The sequence below is a fragment of the Rattus norvegicus genome, chromosome 1 (assembly GCF_036323735.1).
Source record: "Rattus norvegicus strain BN/NHsdMcwi chromosome 1, GRCr8, whole genome shotgun sequence".
Classification (NCBI taxonomy): domain Eukaryota; kingdom Metazoa; phylum Chordata; class Mammalia; order Rodentia; family Muridae; genus Rattus; species Rattus norvegicus.
This window is the reverse complement of record NC_086019.1, coordinates 87,486,324-87,500,590: the sequence shown is the minus strand read 5'-3', so window position 1 is coordinate 87,500,590 and position 14,267 is coordinate 87,486,324. Positions and strand designations below refer to the sequence as shown.

Here is a 14,267-nt window from a genome sequence, read left to right as displayed (position 1 = left end):
AAAGTGAAGTGGCTGAGCTGGCCGGAGGGCTGCTGTGTGGTGAGAAACACAGCTGCTGCAGAAGCTTTCGGGTCAGGCAGCCCTGATTCAAACCCTGTACTTCTCCCTGAAATCATCAAAGCGCTCCTTTACAGCTATCCCTACTGCATTCCCTACAGTTGACAGGAAGGTTTCTTCTGAACATTTTGGATAGGGGTCTGGAATACATGTAAACCCCCGAACAGCCAGATATCTCAACTGGGGATTCATTACCTGCTCCCCGTATCTAGATTCCAGCTTCCCACTCAACTATCTGTGCATGTGCACACAGGACTTGGGAAAATTCCCCTCTACAACTACAAAAACAAGTCACGTGTGTTTTCTGTAAACTACTGACTGGGAGTAAGTGAAGGCGGAAGACTCTGGAGGGAAACTGGAAACAATGTAACTGAGTTTCAGGACTATGTAGAGAGATTTCTTCTGAGAGAGGAGAAGGGAGAGAGGGGAGAGGGGAGAGGAGACAGATCTGGGATGGAAGTCGTTTGGGGCATAGTTTTGTGTACTGTGTACTCAGAAGTTGATTTCTTTTTCTTTTTTCTCAATTTGCCAAGCTGTAACTGTTTATTAACTGACCAGATTATAAAAAACACCATGGGTGACACCTTACTTCATCTGTCTAATAAGCCTGTTTATCTGGTCTTCCCTGTTGCCATTTTCTACAAAGAGAGTTGTCTTTTTCTTCTTTCCACCTCATGGGGAAGATAATTTGAAGGGTCACAGGAAGTTATTTGCAATCAAGGAATTATCTGTCAAGGCAATCCGCTTTTCATTGATTTTGCCATAGCCTTGCTTGTAGACGAGCGCATTTACTGACTTTAGGTTGGAGTGTTCCCATGCAATGTACCATCCCACAATCCTCAGCGTGTCGATTGGAGCCTTGTCGAGCCTAACAACGGTGCCATTGAGGATCTGCCCAAGACAAGCAGCTGCAACACCTCACGCACCTTTGGTCTTACTCCACTGATACCTCGGATTCTGATGACGAATGCCAATTTTGGTTCTGCTGGCACATAGACGCTCCTATCTCTCTTGCCATCCTAGCCATGGAATCTCAGTCCGGTACATCTGCCTGCCCTCCTCGTGAGAGTGCTTTGCCTTCTCATGGATGAGCTTCCTCCTTGCCTCTCGCAGTCTTCAGGGCAAACTTCTTCTTCAGACGCTTCACCTTCAACTCTGCGAAATTCCTTCACTTTTTCTCAAGGGTTTTTAGGCACACCTTCGTTTTCTTCTCTGGCACAGCCTCCATGGTTCCACCCGGAAAAAGATCAGAAGCTGATTTCTATGCCCAGGCATCTGGTTGCAGTCCAGGTAGTCTCAACGTAATGTAAAAGTTGTTTTCTGCCACCTATGATTGGTTGATAAAGAGTTGATCAGCCAGTTAACTACAACAGGGCAGGACTTCTGATCTCAGTCCCAAGAAACCAGGATGAGGAGGAGGAGAAGAGGTGAAGAGACCATGTGCATGGGCCAGGAGGATTAAACTTGAGATTTTTTCTTTTTTTCTTTTTCTTTTTATCTTTTATTAGATATATTTCTTTACTTATATTTCAAATGTTATTCCCTTTCCCGGTTTCCTGTCCATAAGCCCTATCCTCTCCCCCTCCCCCATATGGGTATTCCCCGCATCCATCCCCCTTACTGCCCCTCAACATATTCCTCTGTACGGGGGGTCCAACCTTGGCAGGACCAAGGGCTTCCCCTTCCACTGGTGCCCCAACAAGGCTATTCTCTGCTACGTATGCAGTTGGAGCCCTGGGTCAGTCCATGTATAGTCTTGCAGTAGTGGTTTAATCCCTGGAAGCTCTGGTTGGTTGGCGTTGTTGTTTTTATGGGGTTGCAAGCTCCTTCAACTCTTTCAAACCTTCCTCTAATTCTCCCCAAGGGGGTCCTGTTCTCAGTTCAGTGGTTTGCTGCTAGCACTGACCTCTGTATTGGATGTGCTCTGGATGTGTCTCTCAGAAGAGATCTCTATCCGTCCCTTTCAGCATGCACTTTTTAGCTTCACCAATCTTATCTAGTTTTGGTGGCTGTATATATATGGGCCACATGTGGGGCAGGCTCTGAATGGCCCTTCCTTGAGTCACTGCTCTAAACTTTGCTTCTATATCCCCGCCTATGGATATTTTTCCCCCTTTTAAGCATCCGCATTTTAGTCATCCTTCTTGAGCTTCCTGTGGTCTGTGGATTGCATCTTATTTAGTTCCAGCTTTTGGGCTAATATCCATTTATCAATGAGTGCATACCAAGTGTGTTTTTCTGTGATTGGGTTACCTCACTCAGGATGATATTTTCTAGTTCATTCCATTTGCTTATGAATTTCATGAAGTCATTGTTTTTGGTAGCTGAGTAGTACTCCATTGTGTAGATGTACCACATTTTTTGAATCCATTCCTCTGTTGAAGGGCATCTGGCTTCTTTCCAGCTTCTGGATATTATAAATAAGGCTGCTATGAACATAGTGGAGCACGTGACTTTTTTATATGTTGGGGCATCTTTTGGGTATATGCCCCAGAGAGGTATAGCTGGGTCCTCAGGTAGTGGAATGTCCAATTTTCTGAGGAACCTCCAGACTGATTTCCAGAATGGTTGTACCAGTTTGCAATTCCACCAACAATGGAGGAGTGTTCCTCTTTCTCCACATCCTCGCCAGCATCTGCTGTCACCTGAGTTTTTGATCTTAGCCATTCTCACTGGTGTGAGGTGGAATCTCAGGGTTGTTTTGATTTGCATTTCCCTGATGACTAAGAATGTTGAAAATTTCTTTAGGTGCTTTTTGGCCATTCGATAATCCTCAGCTGAGAATGTTTTGTTTAGCTCTGTACCCCATTTTTAGTAGGATTATTTGGCTTTCTGGAGTCTAACTTCTTGAGTTCTTTGTATATTTTAGATATTAGCCCTCTATCATATGTAGGATTGGTAAAGATCTTTTCCCAGTCTGTTGGTTGCCATTTTGTCCTAATGACAGTGTCTTTGCCTTACAGAAGCTTTGCAGTTTTATGAAATCCCGTTTGTTGATTCTTGTTCTTAGAGGATAAGCCATTGGTGTTTTGTTCAGGAAAATTTCCCCAGTAACCATGTATTTGAGACTCTTCCCCACTTTTTCTTCTATTAGTTTGAGTGTATCTGGTTTGATGTGGAGGTCCTTGATCCACTTGGACTTTAAGCTTTGTACAGGGTGATAAGAATGGATTGATTTGCATTCTTCTACATGCTGACCTCCAGTTGAACCAGCACCATTTGTTGAAAATGCTATCTTTCTTCCATTGGATGGTTTTAGCTCCTTTGTCAAAGATCAAGTGACCATAGGTATGAGGGTTCATTTCTGGTTCTTCAGTTCTGTTCCACTGATCTATCTGCCTGTCTCTGTACCAATAGCATACATGCTCTGTCTGTCCTTGCCTTCTCCAGAAAACTCACCTTGGCACAAATTGTGTAGATGGGGGAGGTTCTGCAATTGGACTTCATGCCTGAGACCATTAACCTAACAACGATGCTCTGATTCTGGAACACCAGACAGCAATGCTGGAAACAGGGCCAGTAGGCATAGTGAGGGTGGTGTCATTGTCACCGCACTTCGTCAAGGGGTTATACATCTGGTCTCCACATCTGTTGCTGGCTGGCAAAACAGTAGACCAGTATCTGGGAAGAGGGCAGCTGGATGATCTACACGGGCCAGCTTAGGACCCCCATCCATAGCCATTCTCTTCCTCCTCACTGTGTGGTCCTTATCACCTGTGGCTCCTGCTGAGTGCAGGAGGGCAGAAACCAGGGCTGCAGCCCAGACAGAGAATGGAAGAAAGGAGGATGTGTAAGGTGCAGCCAGGATGGAGGCCACAAGACGGTGCCACTGAGTCATCTATTTGAGGCAGACAGCTCATGGTAGGTTTGAGATTGACCCTGAGTGGTGGCGCAGGTCTGGGATGACCTGTGAGGAAGTGCAGGGAAGGCTCTTGGGTGATTTTAAAAGTCACAGACACGGGGCTTGCAACGCAGTTGGGAGGCTAGCAAGGATGTTTGACCGGGGTTAGGGTGCAGGTGTGGGGCTGAGAATGCAGCTGGTAAGAAAGACATGTTTGAGGTTTAGTGGTAAAGACTGATGCTATAACATCTATGTTCCCTTGGGCTACTATCTCTTTACCTAAGACCCTAGCCACCATGGTCTGTCTCTGCTGCAGCACTGTAGGAGGTGGAAGGGGAGCAGGAGCCTCAGTCATAAAGACTCTGGAAACTTCGGCTGGTTTTATACAAGTGATCTCATAGGGGTGACTCAGGAAGGGTAATGGTGGGTGGGGGAAAACCCATAAAAAATTCAGGAGCCTGCGCCAAGATCTCTCAGCATGAAGATTCTGTAGCACCGCTTAACGTTCTAACTCAAGCAAACGTCTCTTGGAGAGCAAGGGAGGAAAATCCTATTGCAAGAGATATCCATCCCCTGTGTGCAGTCTGCCAACCAAAAACACTCTGCGGTTTCTAGGCTCCTCAAACTCCACACCTTGGAAATTTTAAGGGCTCACCATGCCCTCAACCTGCCCAACCCTAAATTCTGTAGTTTAAAGTCCTTTAGTTATTTAGTGAAGAGCATGAAGTTGGAATCCAAAGAAGAGGGTCTTCAGAATCCATGCTAGTGAGAATGAAAAGAAGGATATAGTTTTAGGGACGACCCCTGAGACTCACAAAATAGGCGGAAAGACAGCACTCTTGTTGGCTTGTTGGTTCGCTTGCCGAGGGGGGGGGTCCCTTGTGCAAAGAAACACTCTGTAATGTGTTGTACTGTTATTTTGTCATCTCCATCTTGATTGCGTATGATGAAAATGTAGTTTAGACATGAATAGTGTAGTATTGTTCCTCTTTGTCTCCCCGTGGGTTGTAGTACAACCTGTGGAGGCCGAAGCAAGGCGGCAGAGCTTCCGAGCCAGGGTGCCCAAACTTCTGATGCTTCTGGAAGAAGGATCATCCCGGGCCACACTTTCAATCCAGGAACTCTGACAGAAGGTGATGAGAGCGAGGAGGTCTGTATTGAAAAGCTTCCACACAGCAATTCTCATTATTGGGTAGTTCTATGTGGAAGGTGTTTCAAAACCCTCAAGCAGGTCCCGAGCTTTAGACCATACCTAAACAGTAAAAGGTGAGTTTAAAAAACAATTATTACCAAGGTAAACAGGGAAACACAAATCCAGTGGGAATTTTGACTCGGTGTTTGAGAAGCAAATGAATGTACCAGGTTCTCAGTGAGTCCCCAAGCAGCTCCTCAGAGATTTTGGTTCTATTTTTAGTCTGGCTGTGCTTCAGCAGGTAGGTGGTCCCAAGTAGCAAGCATGTGAATTTGGCATGGATGTGAGACCAATACAATTATCTCTGAACGACAGGACCTGTAAGTCTAGTAGAGTCACAGTTGTAGCCATGTTTCTTAATGCTGCTGCCCACTTCCTTAACAATTTCCTCATAGCTCTTCTGACTGTAGGGTGGCCCAGTGGGATCCATTTTGTTCACACTAACAATTAGCTGTTTCACACCCACGGTGTAAGCCAGAAGAGCATGCTCACGGGTCTGCCGGTTCTTGGACATACCAGTTTCAAATTCATCGACACCAGCAGCAGCAATCAGGGTGGCACAGTTGGCATGAGATGTGCCTGTAATCATGTTTTTGGAGAAGTCTTTGTGTCCTGGGGTATCAAAAGTATTTGCTGGTCTCAAGTTTCCACAGGGAGATGCCAGTAGTGATACCATGCTCACGGTCAGCTTTCAGTTTGTCCAAGACCCAGGTGTACTTGAAGGGACTTTTCCCATTTCAGCAGCCTTCTTTTCAAACTTTTTGATGGTTCATTTGTCAATTCTGCCACATTTGTAGTGGACTGGTTGTGGTGGACTTGCATGAATCTACATGTCCAAATTAGGACAATGTTGGCCATTTCCTTATTTATTTATTTATTTATTTATTTATTTATTTAATTAATTATTTACTACATATAAGTACACTGTGGCTGTCTTAAGGCACACCAGAGAGGGCATCAGATCCCATATAGATGGCTGTGAGCCACCATGTGGTTGCTGGGAATTGAACTCAGGACCTCTGGAAAAGCAGAGCCATCTCTGAGCCATCACTCCAGCCCCCATTTTGGCTTTCAATCATGGGTGGTTTTCACACCTGTGCTGTGACAGCAAACGTACAAAAGCAGGCAGAAAGTTTTAAGAGATGGTCTTAGTTGTTTTGCCAGAAAGATGTAATAAAGTTAGAATCAGAATAGAATGTGCCCACTCCTCATACAATATTAAGTAAAGGCAGCATAATAAGCAATTGTAAAATAAGCTTTCACAATTACACTAAAAAGAGAAATAGACTTCCGAAAAATTTGTGTTCAAGGAAAATCGTTCATTCTAGGTCAGATCCCAGGATCACGCCACAGGTGTGCACTGTGGTAATGCAGGTCCATGTGCAGCTGTGGCCTTGAACTTATAATCACAGAACTGTGAGGTCAGAGGATGACACACTGCTTTGGACTTCATGTCAGCATCCTTCTGTAACTCTTCTTTTGTGTAGCATTTTATCTATGAGGTAAGTTTCTAAGAACTTTTGACTATTAAAAGGACAGAGAAAGGAAATAAAGTGTGGCTTGGGGGGGCCTCTGCCCCATCCATTCATCCTTCCAGCCACCCACCTACCCACCCATCCATCCAAATGTGGTATTCTGGGCTCAGCCCTGTCCACCAAATGTATATAAGCATATGTCTGTTTATCTATACATATGTGTGTAAATACATGTGTATGTATGTGTGTAAGAACACGTAGAGTTGAGACAAATGGTCAAGCTTAGCCAGAATATGTATGTGTGTGTGTGTGTGTGTGTGTGTGTGTTCTCGTGTGCATATTGCCTCTGTAAAAGATTTAAATTCTTTTCCTTTATTTTTTTCTCTAGTTCACAAGGAGTTAACAAGCTTTGAGCCTTTGACCTGGTCACCGGGCCTCTGCTGGCACCTTATAAACCCTTTACTTAATTCCCCTTGGCAAACCAGCTGTGTGCTAATCACCAGAAGACTGGGGCCAGGAGTGGGGAGAAGACAAGAGAGAGCAATGGGGTAAAATGCAATAAAATGACACCATTGAGTTGCTTGTTCTGTACAATGAATGTGTGATAATATTTTAAAAGGAAAGAATAAAATAAGCATTGCTTCGTGTCCATGTTTTCACTGTCTGCAGTGAGGTGCTGCCTGAACACTGGTTCCACACTTTTATTTTTCCTTTTCCTCTTCTTCCTCCCCTGCTTCCCCTTCTGCTTCTTCTTTTTTTTTTAAGATTTTAAATTTATTTTATGTATATTGGTGCTTTGCTTGAATGCAGGTAAATTCACTATGTGTGTGTGCTTGGTGCCCCAGCAGTGCAAAAGAGGTCATTGAATCCCCCGGGGCTGGGGTTACAGATGGTGGTGCCAGATACCATGTGGGTGCTGGGAGTTGAATCTAGGTCTTCTGGAAGAGGATCCATCGAAGCCATATACCCAGCCCCACATTCTTATCTTTATTTGTGACACTGGGCATTGAACCTAGGGCCTCATGAACGCTCTCTCACTGAGCTGTATTCTCAGCTCCATTCCACTCTGTTTACAAGAGTGTGCAGTGGTCAGATGGAGAGGTAAACGTGTGCAGTACAGTGGTTTGTTGTTCTGTGTTGTAGCAATGCTATCTATCTTCCCCCAGGACCAGTGACACAGGCTACATGCAATCAGTCTCAGATTTTCTGCCCTGGGCATCTGGCCACATATCTGTTGTGAATGTAGATCAGCTGGACCACAGCCAGCCACCCATGAGAACTGGAACACCTGGAAAGGCTCCATCTGATGCTGCACCCTACTGATGGGAAGAAGTGACTGCTCTCTTTTCTGATGCAGTCCTCCTGAGAGACTGAAACTGTGTCAGGTCACAACCAGGTACCGTCTCAGTGCTCTCACAATGCTGGAACGCTCAATTAAAAAAATTATTAGTACGGTCTGGTGAAGAAGCACAGGCTGGCTTTGAACGGGCATCCTTCTGCCTCAGACTCCTTACGGTTCAGATTAAAGGAGTGAGAAAGTCTTGACCAACAAGACAGCAGACAAAGATTTATATGTAGGATGTATAAAGAACTGCAGAAAATTAAACATCCCCCCACAAACCAAAACAATACAAAACATGCATGGTATGCACTCACTTGAAAGACCCCCTTCCAGAAAGGGAATTATACAAGCCCAGCCCTAGGCCCTCAAACATAGAAATGAAAGATAAGTTTTAATACACAGGCTTGGAACTAAAATAAGCCTTATGAGAAAGTTCAAGAAGTTCAAATGTGTCCCAAGACTTGTGGGACAAGCTGACCCAACATTTAGACAAAATAGCCCAGAAAAGAAAACAAAATGCAGAAACCAGACTAAAATATGGGCATTGCTCCATGGGCCACCTGGCAGGGAAAAAGAAACAGTCCCTGACCCCCCGGGAGACCCGACCACCATGTACTTTTTGCTAACTCACTGTTATGATTATAGCCAAAATAGGTAATGTACACGTATGCCTCATTTACTCCACCAATCACATCCCTGTAACCATGCATCTGCTTCTGTAAGCCTGCTTCTGCTCCCCAATACACTATAAAAACCCGTCCCTGGTTCTGCTAGGCGTGCCAGTCTTCCAAATTGACTGGGACGCCCACAGATACCTGTGCTTCCTGATCAATAAAAATCCTCTTGCAGATTGCAGCCTGTGGACCCGGACTGGTCATTGGGGCTTGAGGATCTCCTTCCTGAGGGAAGATTCTCTCTGAGAGTCTTATACACTGATAAGTGGATATTAACCAAAAACTACAGAATACATAGGATACAACCGACAGATCATAAGATGTGTAACAAGCAGAAAGGCCCAAGTGAGGAGGCTTCAATCCCACTTAGATGGGGAAGGAAATAATCACAGGAGGCAAAGGGAGGGAGGGACCTGGGTCAGAGAGGGGAGGAGATAAGCCCAGAGGGCCAAGAGAATGAATGGAAATAAGCAGACTTGGTGGGTGGGAGTTGGGGGGGCCCTCTAGAAAGTGAGACCAGGGAGGTGAGAGACTCTCAGGACTCATTGGGAGTAACCTTAGCCCAAATGCTCAACATTGGGGAGAAGGAACTTGAAGAGTCCACTTCCAGTAAGTAGGGCCTCAAGTGGAGGGACAGGGTTACTAACCTACAGTCAAAATTTCTTACTCAGAATTGTTCCTGTCTAAAAGAACTGCAGGGACAAAAATGGAGAAAAGACTGAAGGGAAGGCGGTCCAATGACCAGCCCAACTTGGGATGTAGCTCCTGGGTGGCACTAAGGACTGACACTATTACTGATGCTATGGTGTGCTTACAGGCAGAAGCTTGACATGGCTGTCCTCTGAGAGGCCCTCCCAGCAGCTGACTGAGACAGAGGCAGATACTTACACCCAACCCTTGGACTGAAGTTGGGGATCCCTAAGGTTGAATTAGGGGAAGGATTGAAGAAGCTGAAAGGGAGAGCAACCCCATAGGAAGACCAGCAGACTCAGCTAACCCAGATCCCAGGGAGTTCCCAGAGACTGAGACATCAACCAGGAGCATGAACCAGGGCTGGTCCAAGGCCCCTGGCACATATGAAGCAGAAGTCTGCCTGGTCTGACGGCAGTGGGAGAAGAGGTGCTTGATCCCAGAGAGACTTGAGGTCCCTGGGAAGGGGGAGGCTTGGTGTGTGTGTGTGTGTGTGTGTGTGTGTGTGTGTGTGTGTGTGTGTGTGTACACCCTCTCAGAGGCAAGGGGGAAGAGGAATGGGATGAAGAACTGTGGGAAGGGACCTGGGGGGGGGTAATGACCTGAATGTAAATAAATAAAATAACTTAAATTTTTATTGATTCTTTGTGAATTTCCCATCCTGTACCTCCATCCCACTCATCTCTGCATCCCTTCCTTTCTACCCTCCACCCATGCAACCTGTCCCCCTCAAAATAAAACACCAAAAATAGAAAACCAAACTAAACCAGCCAACCACCGAAGTATGTTCGTGACAGGTGTAGCGTATCACACAGTATGCCCTTTGGTTCACCCATCTTTATTTGCAAATGCTCATTGCATTGAGTCATCCGTCTGGTTTGAGGATGACTGGCTTCAGGTTACACTATTAATACTAGATCCTCATCTGGGACTTCGGTTGGATATCCTGTTGTTGCCCTGTGTCATGGAGATCCTTCAACTCTTTCAATACTTCAACCTTCACATGCTCTAGGTGTCCATAGATGGGGTAGATGTTGGGGTGAGTCAGCTCACAAAGACCTGGATCTGAGCCTGGCTGGTGGCTGAGTCAGTTAGCTTGCCAGCCACCAGGGGAAGCTCTCCGGCACTGCCTTAGCTGGCTCACCCAGCACCACAGCCAGCTCTCAAGATCTAAGGGCCAGCTCCCCTTCCTGCTGAAAGGGGCAAAATGGGTTCTCTCTCCCTTGTCCATGCCACCTCAGGGCAGACTAGCATCAAGGAAGAGGGTCTTCCGTGCTCATGCCCTTGGGCTTGCCTCATCTTGTCTCCTGCCACCAGTATTTGCTCTAATGTGCTGTACCTGGGAGATATGGGGCCAGCTCTCCTGAATGCTGTTGATGGTGAGGGTTAGGGACAGCTCTCCTGCTCTCATGACCCTGGAGCCAGCTTCTATTTTAGATTCTTAAAAGTGCATTGCCTGCCATACATATACAGCCACCCAATTAGACAAGATGGATGAAGCAAAGAAGTGCAGGCCGACAGGAGCCGGACATAGATCTCTCCTGAGAGACACAGCCAGAATACAGCAAATACATAGGCGAATGCCAGCAGCAAACCACTGAACTGAGAATGGGACCCCCGTTGAAGGATTCAGAGAAAGAACTGGAAGAGCTTGAAGGGGCTCGAGACCCCATAGGAACAACAATGCCAAGCAACCAGAGCTTCCAGGGACTAAGCCACTACCTAAAGACTATACATGGACTGACCCTGGACTCTGACCTCATAGGTAGCAATGAATATCCTAGTAAGAGCACCAGTGGAAGGGGAAGCCCTTGGTCCTGCTAAGACTGAACCCCCAGTGAACTAGATTGTTGGGGGGAGGGCGGCAATGGGGGGAGCATGGGGAGGGGAACACCCATAAAGAAGGGGAGGTGGAGGAGTTAGGAGGATGTTGGCCCAGAAACCGGGAAAGGGAATAACACTCGAAATGTAAATAAGAAATACTTAAGTTAATAAAAAAATTAATAAAAAAATATTTAAAAAAGTGCATTGCCTGGTAGTTCCCCCCAATTGAACTTCATGCCCAGGGGAATGTCTTCTTACCTGGAAGCTAAATCCTTTCCCTCAGGGCTAGAAATATCTGTAGTAGTAAACAGTGAGGATTTGACAGCAGATCCAGTTGGAAGAAGCAGAACTAAACAGGGCATAATGGTAGCACAGCATGAAGCACTGTGAACTAGGAGCCCTGAGGGAGGGAAGGAGACAGAGAGAGAGAGAGAGAGAGAGAGAGAGAGAGAGAGAGAGAGAGAGAGAGAGAGAGCACACAGCTCCCCCACACCCTAGTTGTTCACCTCTTGTTGCCAAGTGATAGATTTAGGAACTTAGACCCTGCACAGTATTTTTTCTGACTTCCTGCCTCAGCAGCCTGTGCCACTGTTTGTGTTTTGCTCCGTGCTTGCTTATACAGGACCCCAGTTGTTAAATTCCCATTCCATCAACAACTGTTACTATAAGTTGGATGGGAGTCTAGAGGTTCTTGGTAAAAGCAAGAGGCATTGGAACCCTTGTGTGATGGAGCCAGCACTTGTATTGTGCTAGCTCTGACCTCTGACTTCCATACCAAAGCAGAGGTGGGTCCGGGGGACATCCCTGTGGGTGTGATGAGAGTACAGGTGGGAGATGTTTTTGTCTGCATCACGTCTGAGTCCACCATATTTATTATCCTGGTGCTCCTCCGGGAACTGAAATGAAGAAACAGGAAAAGGGGAATGGAGACTGTTGTGTGACTTCATACCTGGGAGATGTGAGCACACGACACTCACTCCATGTGGGGTACTGAAGGCAAACCAAAGTAATAGTTGGGGGTTCAGCAATCACTTTATAAACCACATGAACATCAATCTCAGTTAGATAGGGATAGTTTATTGAATGCACACCCCAAGACTGATCAGTCAGGGTCATAGCCTTTGGGAGCTGATGTGGAATGTTGAACACATGTCAGGGCCAGCTTATAAAGGAAGAAAACCCCACAAATCCCACAATGAACTCATGTGCAGGTGCAGGAAGTGCTGCTTGGTGTTTGGCTAGCTAGATGAAACAGTTCTAACTGTACTGATCAGTCCTAAGTGGAGTTTATGGTTGTGGAATTTCATAACATTCACTATGCTCACAACATACAGAATACAACAGGGTATGTGGGGCAGCCTGACCCTGCTCTGAGTCAAACTGTTTTTCTGTGCCAATGACTGTCAGGCGTAGAACAAAATGATTACATCTGTGCTAGGGGAGCAGGCCTCAACAGTAATGGTGCCACTGAATCTATCTCTGTGAACCAATGAATTTTTTTGTCATCACAGGAGGAAGGAATGGTGGGTCACCTATAGGAGCATGTGTGACACAAAGATGGTTGCATACCTTCACTCCTTCTTTAAAAGGGGAACAAGAATACCCTTGGCAGGGAATAGGGAGGCAAAGATTAAAACAGACACAGAAGGAACACCCATTCAGAGCCTGCCCCACATGTGGCCCATACATATACAGCCATCCAATTAGACAAGATGGATGAAGCAAAGAAGTGCAGGCCGACAGGAGCCGGATGTAGATCACTCCTGAGAGACACAGCCAGAATACAGCAAATACATAGGCGAATGCCAGCAGCAAACCACTGAACTGAGAATAGGACCCCCGTTGAAGGAATCAGAGAAAGAACTGGAAGAGCTTGAAGGGGCTCGAGACCCAATATGTACAACAATGCCAAGCAACCAGAGCTTCCAGGGACTAAGCCACTACCTAAAGACTATACATGGACTGACCCTGGACTCTGACCTCATAGGTAGCAATGAATATCCTAGTAAGAGCACCAGTGGAAGGGGAAGCCCTGGGTCCAGCTAAGACTGAACCCCCAGTGAACTAGATTGTTGGGGGGAGGGCGGGAAGGGGGGGAGGGTGGGGAGGGGAACACCCATAAAGAAGGGGAGGGGGGAGGGGGATGTTTGCCCGGAAACCGGGAAAGGGAATAACACTTGAAATGTATATAAGAAATACTCAAGTTAATAAAAAAAAAAAAAAGATGGTTGCATACCAAAAGTCAACCCAATCAAAGTTGGAACTCTCAGACGTTAGAAGCCTGGAGCTCACTTCAGGACTCCGAGCAAGCTCAACAGCTGGGATTCTTCTCCCCAGCAGTTCTTGTCCCTTATACAGCCTTGGGAGGGCAAGGGACCTTGTGAATGCAGAAGGTTTCAGGGACTTCCTGAGATTTGTGAGTTAATTTCTTTCTGAGACTTGAGGAACTTCTCTTTAGATCTGGGTAAGACCAAGCTTTCTTCCTGGATGGTGTGTTTTGTTTCAGAGGACATTGTTACACAAATGAGCTGGCCTTGAAGTGCTGCCCACATGAGGATGTCTCAGTGTACAGTGGTGCTATGGAGTCTGAACAGCTGAGTGACTCATTAGACAGAGTGGATCCATCCTGGGTTCCCCATGTGGGCAATGCCACCTTGATTTATGATGTGATCACGATCTTTGCCTATGTGATTGTCCATCACCGTATTTGGTCAGTGTCTTTGCTTGAAGCATTTCAAAGTGCTCCATTTTCCTTACTGGTAACTGTCATGCAGTCCACCTTTCTAGAGATAGCCAGGAGGGTCTGCAGAATGATGGGGGATGTTAGCTCACCTAGGGCTGGGCTGTGTAATATTGTGAAAGTCATAGACACCAGAAGAAGACTTACTGCGGCCATTCTCCTAAACCAATATAATCCCTGTGTTCTGAAACCTTTTCCTTGTACCCAAAGCTCTCGCCGCTCATGCCCCATGAAAGAACTTTCTTTTTGAAACAGTTGGAGAAGATACAGAGATTCAAAATTTGTAAAATGGGAAGACTAAATGATTGTGGGCTGCACAGCTACAGTGTAATCCTAGCTCTAAGGGAGTGTCATGGAGAAAGAGAAGAAGGGAGGAGGGAAGAAGGGAAGGGGAAGAGAGGGGAAGAAGAGAACAAGGAAGAAGAATGAGGG

The 14,267-nt window shown here is 46.1% G+C and overlaps 1 long non-coding RNA gene across 1 annotated transcript; it reads left to right on the top strand.

Annotated features, from left to right (window-relative positions):
- The first annotated feature begins 124 nt into the window (after nucleotides 1-124).
- On the top strand, nucleotides 125-8,762 carry LOC134482893 (uncharacterized). Its single transcript, XR_010059594.1, has 2 exons — nucleotides 125-6,592; nucleotides 6,954-8,762. It is a non-coding gene; the product is annotated as an uncharacterized LOC134482893 (long non-coding RNA).
- Nucleotides 8,763-14,267: the final 5,505 nt, after the last annotated feature.